The sequence below is a fragment of the Heteronotia binoei genome, chromosome 10 (genome assembly GCF_032191835.1).
Source record: "Heteronotia binoei isolate CCM8104 ecotype False Entrance Well chromosome 10, APGP_CSIRO_Hbin_v1, whole genome shotgun sequence".
Classification (NCBI taxonomy): domain Eukaryota; kingdom Metazoa; phylum Chordata; class Lepidosauria; order Squamata; family Gekkonidae; genus Heteronotia; species Heteronotia binoei.
In genome coordinates, this window is record NC_083232.1 from 49591998 (window position 1) to 49600499 (window position 8502).

At 38.8% G+C, this 8502-nt stretch overlaps 1 pseudogene; it reads right to left on the minus strand.

Annotated features, from left to right (window-relative positions):
- Positions 1 to 770: 770 nt before the first annotated feature.
- Positions 771 to 864, minus strand: LOC132578692 (U6 spliceosomal RNA; annotated as a pseudogene).
- Positions 865 to 8502: the final 7638 nt, after the last annotated feature.

Below are 8502 nucleotides of genomic sequence, written 5' to 3' on the forward strand. Positions count from 1 at the left end.
GATAATTAGTTTAAATTTGATTACACATGTTAGAAGAAAGTGACTAAATTACAAGTGAGTGAGATTATTTTAAAACTGACTGCTTCCATGCAATTTTAGAGAACTTTCAATTTGAAAATTATCTCTTTAATAGATTACATATAAAAAATTAAACTAGTCATAATTAAGTATGAGTTATCTATACCTGTGTGGAGGGACTATGAGGACTTGCATTGCAAGGAAGTCTTTTTTCCCCCATGCCCCCTTCATTCCATTTTCCCTCCCTGCGTTCTGCCTTGGGGTTTCAATTGTCACTCTCTCTTTGCCTCCCTTCCATCTTCCTGTTTCGCCATCCTGCATACACATTCCTTTTTCCCTTCTAATCTCCTTTAGATTCAAAATGAAACCAGGGCTTTTTTTGTAGCAAGAACTCCTTTGCATATTAGGCCACACACCCCTGATGCAGCCAATTCTCCAAGAGCTTACAGGGCTTACTATAAACTCCAGGAGGATTGGCTATCAGGGGTGTGTGGCCTAATATGCAAAGCAGTTCCTGCTACAAAAAAAGCCCTGAATGAAACAAATGACAACTAAAATTTCTTGTGGCAGTCCTGTGTCTTTTAATCCTGCAACATTTTAAAACTATTACTTTAATCCCCCTTTTTAAAGTTTTAAAACTTTTCTGCAACCATCTTGAATTGCAGAAATATTTATTTAGCCTTGGATGATTACACTTTTGATCCACACAGAGGGACCACTTGTCAGAACCAGATATAAAATGTGGACACACAAACAAAAAGTGACATTCCTCTTCCTTGTGCAGAGGCCATGCTAATCTTCTCTGTATCATTCCAATTTTAGTATATGTGCTGCCAAAGCAAGCACATATACTAAAATTGGAACTGTATGTATATTTTATAATAGATTGTAGCAATTTTACCTGTTCTCTCAGCACAATTTATATGGGTTACTGTAACTGGCATTGGTTTTATCTGTATTGTTTTTGCTGGCTTCTGCTATGAATAAACTTGAATGTCCTCTTCACAATTAAGAAATGCTGCAATATACAAAGACCAAAGATTCAAACATCTGCTTCAGCATGTCAAGGGAAGCTTTAACTTTCATTTTAACAAAATCTTACAAATTAACTTTTAACTGCGGGCCTTCACACTGTATCATAATTGGATTTTGAATCTTTTATCAGTGTCAAGACTTTTTTTTGAAGCATACAGAAAAAAAAGACTGTTCTTTGAGAACTATAAAAGCGCAAATTAGGAACACAAGGGTATCTTGAAGACTGAATCCTATTTTATTCTGTTTCTACATATCATTGCTCCTACTCATCTCTCTTGCTTCCTTCTGCATCACAGCTTGCTTTGCCAGTCTCGCTCAACTGCACAGGAGCTACAGCAAAGCCTCTATTTTCTCCATTGGCTGAGGCTCCTCCCTTGGAGAGGAAAGGAGGAGGAATAGCTTGCTTTGCCAGTCTCTCTCAATTGCACAGAAGAGCTACTGAGCCAAGCTTCTCTTCCTTCTATTGGCAGAGGCTCTTTCCCCTCCTGGTCCCCTGGGAAAGGAAGGAAAGAGATAGCTTCCTTTACCCAGTTCCCTGGGAAGTTACCTTTAAGACCAACAACTGCTGATGTATTAATCATGTTTTATTTTAAGTTTTTTAAAAATCATTAATTGTGTTTGTCTGTGTCCTTTATAAAGTTTATAATTCTGTTACGTGGCATTACATTTTATGATACACATGGCCCAACAAGGTCTCATTTATGTTGGATCCAGCCCTCATAGCAAATGAGTTTGACACCCCTGCTTGAACTTCCAGAATTTCAAAGAACATTATCTCTGTGTGTACAAATATATATGCAGGTCTTTTATTGTGTGCAGTACACTGCCACAGATTCCAGTATTATAGCTGTACCCATGATAATTAGGTGCTCTCTAGAAAAAGTTTGCAAATCTACTCAAAGCCTCCTTAAGGTAGTAAACGTTAATCCTAGGGAAGGAATGGCTACAGACTGCCTCCATTTGCCATCCTAGCTACTGGCTTAAAAAAGGCCAGTATCCAGTAGTACAGGGAGGGATCGTGGCACAGTCCACTATTATCTGCCATTCCTCTGTTGGCACCAAAAATATAAGCCAGCAGAAGGCAGTGTGTGTAATGATCACTTCCACCTGCCATCCTTTGTGTGATACTTCAGGGAAATCAGTTTCCACCAGCAAAGGGTGAAAAAAGTTTCCAGTTTTCAATTGCTGATATACTACTATAAAATGTTTATTTGTTCACTGCCTTGAGCATCCTAATGGAAAGGTAGGATATAAACCCAGTCAATATATCTGTACCGTGTCTACTTGGCACTCTTCCTCCTCCTCACTTGGGCAAGCACATTTCTGGTTCTGCCCTAAAGTAAGAAGGCTGGAGAAAGTGGAGGAGAGGTGTCTTTGTGGCATGCCTGAGATGACAGTAGCATTTTGGTGGCTTGATTGAATGTTCCTGGGCCAGCAGTGGGTGGGGGAGAGTAGTGTCAGTCAATAGGAAGCCAAAGATGGTGACCAACGCATAATGGGCCAATGGTGTGTTGAATGCATGCATCAGTCAATGGCAGTGCTCTACTTGGCCACCACCATAACAGAATTATCTATGATTATGTTTTATTATGTTTTAGATTTTAATTATTTTTGTAAGATGTCCTGAATAATCTGCAAATAGAAAGGCGGAGTCTAAATTTAGCAAACAAACAAGATAGATGTGATTTAAGCAAAAATAACCTTTTTGTAGATTGTGGCCAAGGCCATGTATTTTTCAATTTTAATTAACCTTCATGGGGCTGTAGCTTCTTTAAATTTTAGGGATTAAAGTATATTATTGCCACTTTTCAACAGGTCAAATCCACCACCCATCACCAGTGTGAAAATGCCAAATAGCAAAAAATGTACCATTTGAAACTGTTCTTCATTATATGCAGAGGGAAATAAACTCAGATTACTCACTTTCCATTGGCATTGAAGCTATTCATATGGCATACAATGTGATTAGGAAAGTACCTTGACAATTTCCCCATGGCAACCATCCTTTGCAAACATAAGTACTGAACCAGAGTATTTTTATGCTCAGATAAACCAAGGAACATCATTGTGAAAAGTTAAATTTTACATGAGGGTGATGGTTCTCCCTGCCATTAATCTCATAAAGGAATGGCCCTCTTTCCTCCAGACACTTTAACAATGGCCCATGCCACTGATTTTTTTTTTAATGAATTATCAGACATGTGGTGGCCCAATTCAATTCAGGACCACAGTGCAAAGAAAGGAAAGACTTAAGCTTTCTCCTATGGGGCAAACAGCAGATCCTAGAAAAGGATAACGCTTAAACCCTGTAATTAGTATTACAGCAAACTCCTTGCCTCTGAAGATGACACTTTGAGATAGAAATAGTTTGAACTATAGTACATTTGTCTTGGACCTCCTCTTGGAAAATCCTGTCTTGACTGCTTCCTTCTGCATGGCAGCTCCTGTCCCATAGAACAGAATCCCATTATTCTTGGCATATTCTTTCAGGAGTCAAAAGGAGTCCCTCCCTTATGCCCCCCCCCCCAAAAGCTTGTACAATCCCATAATGACTTGCATCACCTTTGTTTTATTTTTTGACAGTTCATATAGTACCATAATGACCCTGGGAAGGTTGCAAACCTACCAACAGCTTCATAGTCTGCATCAATCATGTCAGGGCCATCATACCTGTAAGCTAGGCCACGGTCTGGGGCAGTCTGTAGCAGCAGCTAGGATCCACTAGAGCATTGTCAAAGATAGAGGGATTACTAGTCATACAACAAAAATTCATTTTCACTGTGTTAACAGTTTTAATTACTTTTACAGTTTGTTTATATAGTCAACATGCTGTCAGTACAGCTGTACAAATGAATTATTAAAACAACAGTCTGAGCCACTGGGATCCTTATAAAATTTGTCGCATTCACTCTTGTACTTTTAATACCCTTCACATTTTAAAAAAAGTTTAATTTCCAGTTTCTAGTTTAAGCTTTTAAAAAAAATTAAAAGAGACAAAATACAAAACTTCTCTACCCAGCTGTTCTTAAATCTTCCAATAAAATATGTATGGGAGAACCTAATTTAAAAAAACCCAACAACATTGCAGCTTGCTATGATATTCCCTGGTACAACTTCTTATTAAACATAACTGGTAAAAAGTATCCATTTGTTTTAAAACACTTCTTTAACATGACATTGGTTTTTTTTAGAAAATTGTTTGATTTAAGACAAATACATTAAAACACTCTATAAAACGTGAGACTATATTTTCTCCAAGTAACATTATACCTAAATTATAATGTACAACATATAAAATAAAGAGATACAATATGCCAGCTACTGTAATTCTTAATACCAACATTAATGCAGGCAATATTAACACCAAAACATAATGCAGTATTGCTTACATCACCAGTATATAAACGGATTAAATAATTACATAATTTATATATGTAAATATGTTAAATTAACGTACATGCCTCAGGACTCACCACCTCAAGTGTTCTTATCCTTCATCATCAAACTACTAATAAAAATTATAATAAAAAATATTTTTACTTGTTTTACCTGGATTGTGAATAAACTTTTTGTAGGTCAAAAAGGCCAACATACTTATATTTAATACTCAACATGTATTAAATAAATTTCATATTTAAATACTCAACATGGCCCTCCCTGCAGATATGTAATTTATAGATTAGAGTCACAGAGAAAGAAAATAGATCTTTCTACAAAAGGAACTCCAAAGTTTGTGGGAAAAAATTTGAAAATGAAAAGGGTGAGGACAAGTTTTTAAAGAAAAGCTGTGATATAATACTGTGTGAGATAGCACCATTACAGAGGCTGCCTAGCAACCCTAATAATGTTATACGGTGGTAGGAGCCCAAGAACAGTGTGAAGTGGGATGAGAGATTATACACAGTGAGTAACACAAGAGGTGAGGCGGAGGGAGAGGGGGAACTCACAGACTTTGACAGTATGAGACTAATAGTAAGAGGAGAAAAAGTAAAGGTATGGGGGGATTGGGATTCCTCTGAAAGTCTCACTAATACAATTGGATAATTATTTGTCAGAGATGCTTTAGACTGATCCTGCATGCAGGCCCGGCACTAGGAGTTCTTGCACCCCAAGCCAAACCCCGCCCCCACTCCTCCAAGGAGTCTTCTCATGCGGGGCCCAATGATGTCACCAGAAATGACGTCATCGGGCCACACATGCTTTGCATGAATGTTCAGCTGCCCCTCTCCCATTTCAAAGGGAGCTGGGAAGAGGTTCAGCCTTTTCCCAGCTCCCTCTGAAGCGGGAAAGGGCCAGGCAAGGAGCACCCAAGCCACATGTTCTTTCTTCGAGAACGCGCAGCTCAGGTCACCCCTTGCCAGCCCTCTCCGGCTTTAGAGGGAGCCGGGAAGAGGCAGAAGGAGCCGGGAAGAAAGATCTCGTGTCTCAGTCGCCCCTTGCCTGGCCCTCTCCCACTTCAGAGGGAGCCGGGAAGAAGCCGCCTCCTTCTTTCTTCACAGCGTCCACATGAGTGGGGATGGGGAGGAGGTGCCCACCCCCACCTCTGCAATGAGGTGGCACCCCAGGCGGCTGCCTACCTTGCCGACTCCCATGCGCTGGCCCTGCCTGTATGGAGCAGGGGGTTGGACTATATGGTCTGTATGGCCCCTTCCAACTCTATGATTCTATGAATAATACTAATTCTAATTGTTCTGTTGGCAAATTATTTAAAAAGAGATTCCATATATTCAATTTAACAGAGGGCATGAACTTCTTTTCATGATCAAGGTCATCACCATATGGTGATAGTACACATATCAACGAGGTGAAATTATCCAGTTTACAGAACACCATTCTGTGTTCTGTAAACTAGGCTACATCCCTTCACACACACACACACACACACACACAGGTCCTGTATTCCTTTCTTCCTGTCTCTTAGTACTGTGGCACAAGCAGGCAGGACTATTAATAAATAATGGTATTATATAATGGAAACATTTCTGAGTGTCATTAGGAATGGTATCAATGCATGTTTTGTTCTACTTAGTTTACATTAATTTGCACAATATCAAAGGTTTTAGTTGAAAATCCCAACAAATTAGTCTCTTATCCCCTCCCATTTTTCACCTTAAAGTAACTGAGGAAAACTGTAATACAAACAATTAAAGATTCCTTAAATACGTCAGAAGCAGGAAGCCAGCCAGAGAGGTAGTTTGTTGACAGATTAATAAAAGAACAGATAAAGGAGGATAGGGAGATTGTAAATTAACAGAATGAATTATTTGTATTAGTATCCACTGCGGTAGATACTGTTCCCATGCCAAAACCACCATTTTCAGGGGAATGTTTCATACTGAGATAGGGTTAAGAGATGAAATTCCAGAACAACATGACATATTAAAAGATAACAAATTACCACATCTGGATGACACCCACACACAGGGTTTTACAGAATTCAAAGGTGAAACTGCTCACCTCCTACAAAAATATATATTTTTTCATAATCTCAGATAGGAAAGTAGCAAACCTAATGCCAACTTTAAAAAGAGATCCAGAGGGCAGACAATAAATTACAACTCAGTAAACCTAACATCAGTCCCAAAGTAAACTGGTAGAAATCATTACTGAGGACAGAATTGTTGGGCATACAGAAGAACAAACCTAACTGAGGAATAACCAGCATGGCTTTTGCAGAGACTTTCCTCACAACTTTTTGGAGCTATTTTACAGCTATTAAAATGCATGATGTTAAGAGTGAGACACACCATATTTTGGGCTTCCAAACAAAAATTTATGAAGTCCATCACTAAAATCTCCAGATTAAGTTTGGCAACCATGGGATAAAAGAAAAGGTCTTCTTGAACAACAAGAATCAGAGAGTAGGAGTAAAAAGTTAATTTTCAAAATATCTCACTTTTGTCACTGTCTCCCACCAATAGGTGAAGACTTCGTTTCATCCAGCATTCCCTCAATAATCTAATTTTTCTGCCCTATGTTGTAATTATTGTTTTTCTATGCTGAACTTTGTTTTGATTTTATTTTTTTATTGTTATTATTTTTATACAGGTTGTTTTAAGAACATAAGAGAAGCCATGTTAGATCAGGCCAATGGCCCATCCAGTCCAACATTCTGTGTCACACAGTGGCCAAATATACACACAGACACACACACACACACACTGTGGCTAATACCACTGATGGACCTCTGCTCCATATTTTTATCTAACCTCCTCTTGAAGGTGGCTATGCTTGTGGCTGCCACCACCTCCTGCGACAGTGAATTCCACATGTTAATCACCCTTTGGGTGAAGAAGTACTTCCTTTTATCCGTTTTTACCTGTCTGCTCAGCAATTTCATTGAATGCCCACGAGTTCTTGTATTGTGAGAAAGGGAGAAAAGTACTTCTTTCTCTACTTTCTCCATCCCATGCATTATCTTGTAAACCTCTATCATGTCACCCTGCAGTCGACGTTTCTCCAAGCTAAAGAGCCCTAAGCGTTTCAACCTTTCTTCATAGGGAAAGTGTTCCAGCCCTTTAATCATTCTAGTTGCCCTTTTCTGGACTTTCTCCAATGCTATAATATCCTTTTTGAGGTGCGGCAACCAGAACTGCACACAGTACTCCAAATGAGACCGCAGCTTGTTTGTGATGTTGTTGTCGATTTATTTAGTTTGCAGAGATCATCTTTTGGAGTTCCTTATGGTCTGATTTGATATTATTCTATGTAATGGGTTTGTATCACCTGCAGTCTTGGCCTTTTAACCACTCACTCTGATTCGTGTTATGATCAAATACTTCCTTTTATTTATTTGCAAAATTTGTACCCCACCTTTGTGCCCCATTACGATTATTGTTTTAACTGTCAGAAGCCTCAATAATCGTAATGGGGCACAAAGGTGGGGTACAAATTTTGCAAATAAATAAAAGGAAGTATTTGATCATAACACGAATCAGAGTGAGTGGTTAAAAGGCCAAGACTGCAGGTGACACAAACCCATTACATAGAATATCAAATCAGACCATAAGGAACTCCAAAAGATGATCTCTGCAAACTAAATAGATTGACAACAACATCACAAACAAGGTTCACTACAGTTATAAAATTATTCACTGTTCCTCTGAACACCAGTTGTCGGAGGGAAACAGCAAGCAAAATTGTCTTTCATTCCCTGCCTGTGGATTTCATGGAGACTGGCCACTGTGTGAAACAGGATGGTTGACTAAGTGAACTGTTGGTCTAAACCCATCAGTCCAGTTCTTATGAAGCTGGCTAGTTTAAACAAAAGAAAGCTGGGAGTTCATCAACTAAAGCTACACTGAATTGGACCAACTGCTCTCTCTCCCATATACTATTGGGACTCCAGTTGTTTTGTTGCACATTAAACTATGTCAAAGGCAAGCAAGGCTACATAAGTAAAACACCGCAAGTATTTTAAGAGTTGTATAACTGTAACTGATAAACTGA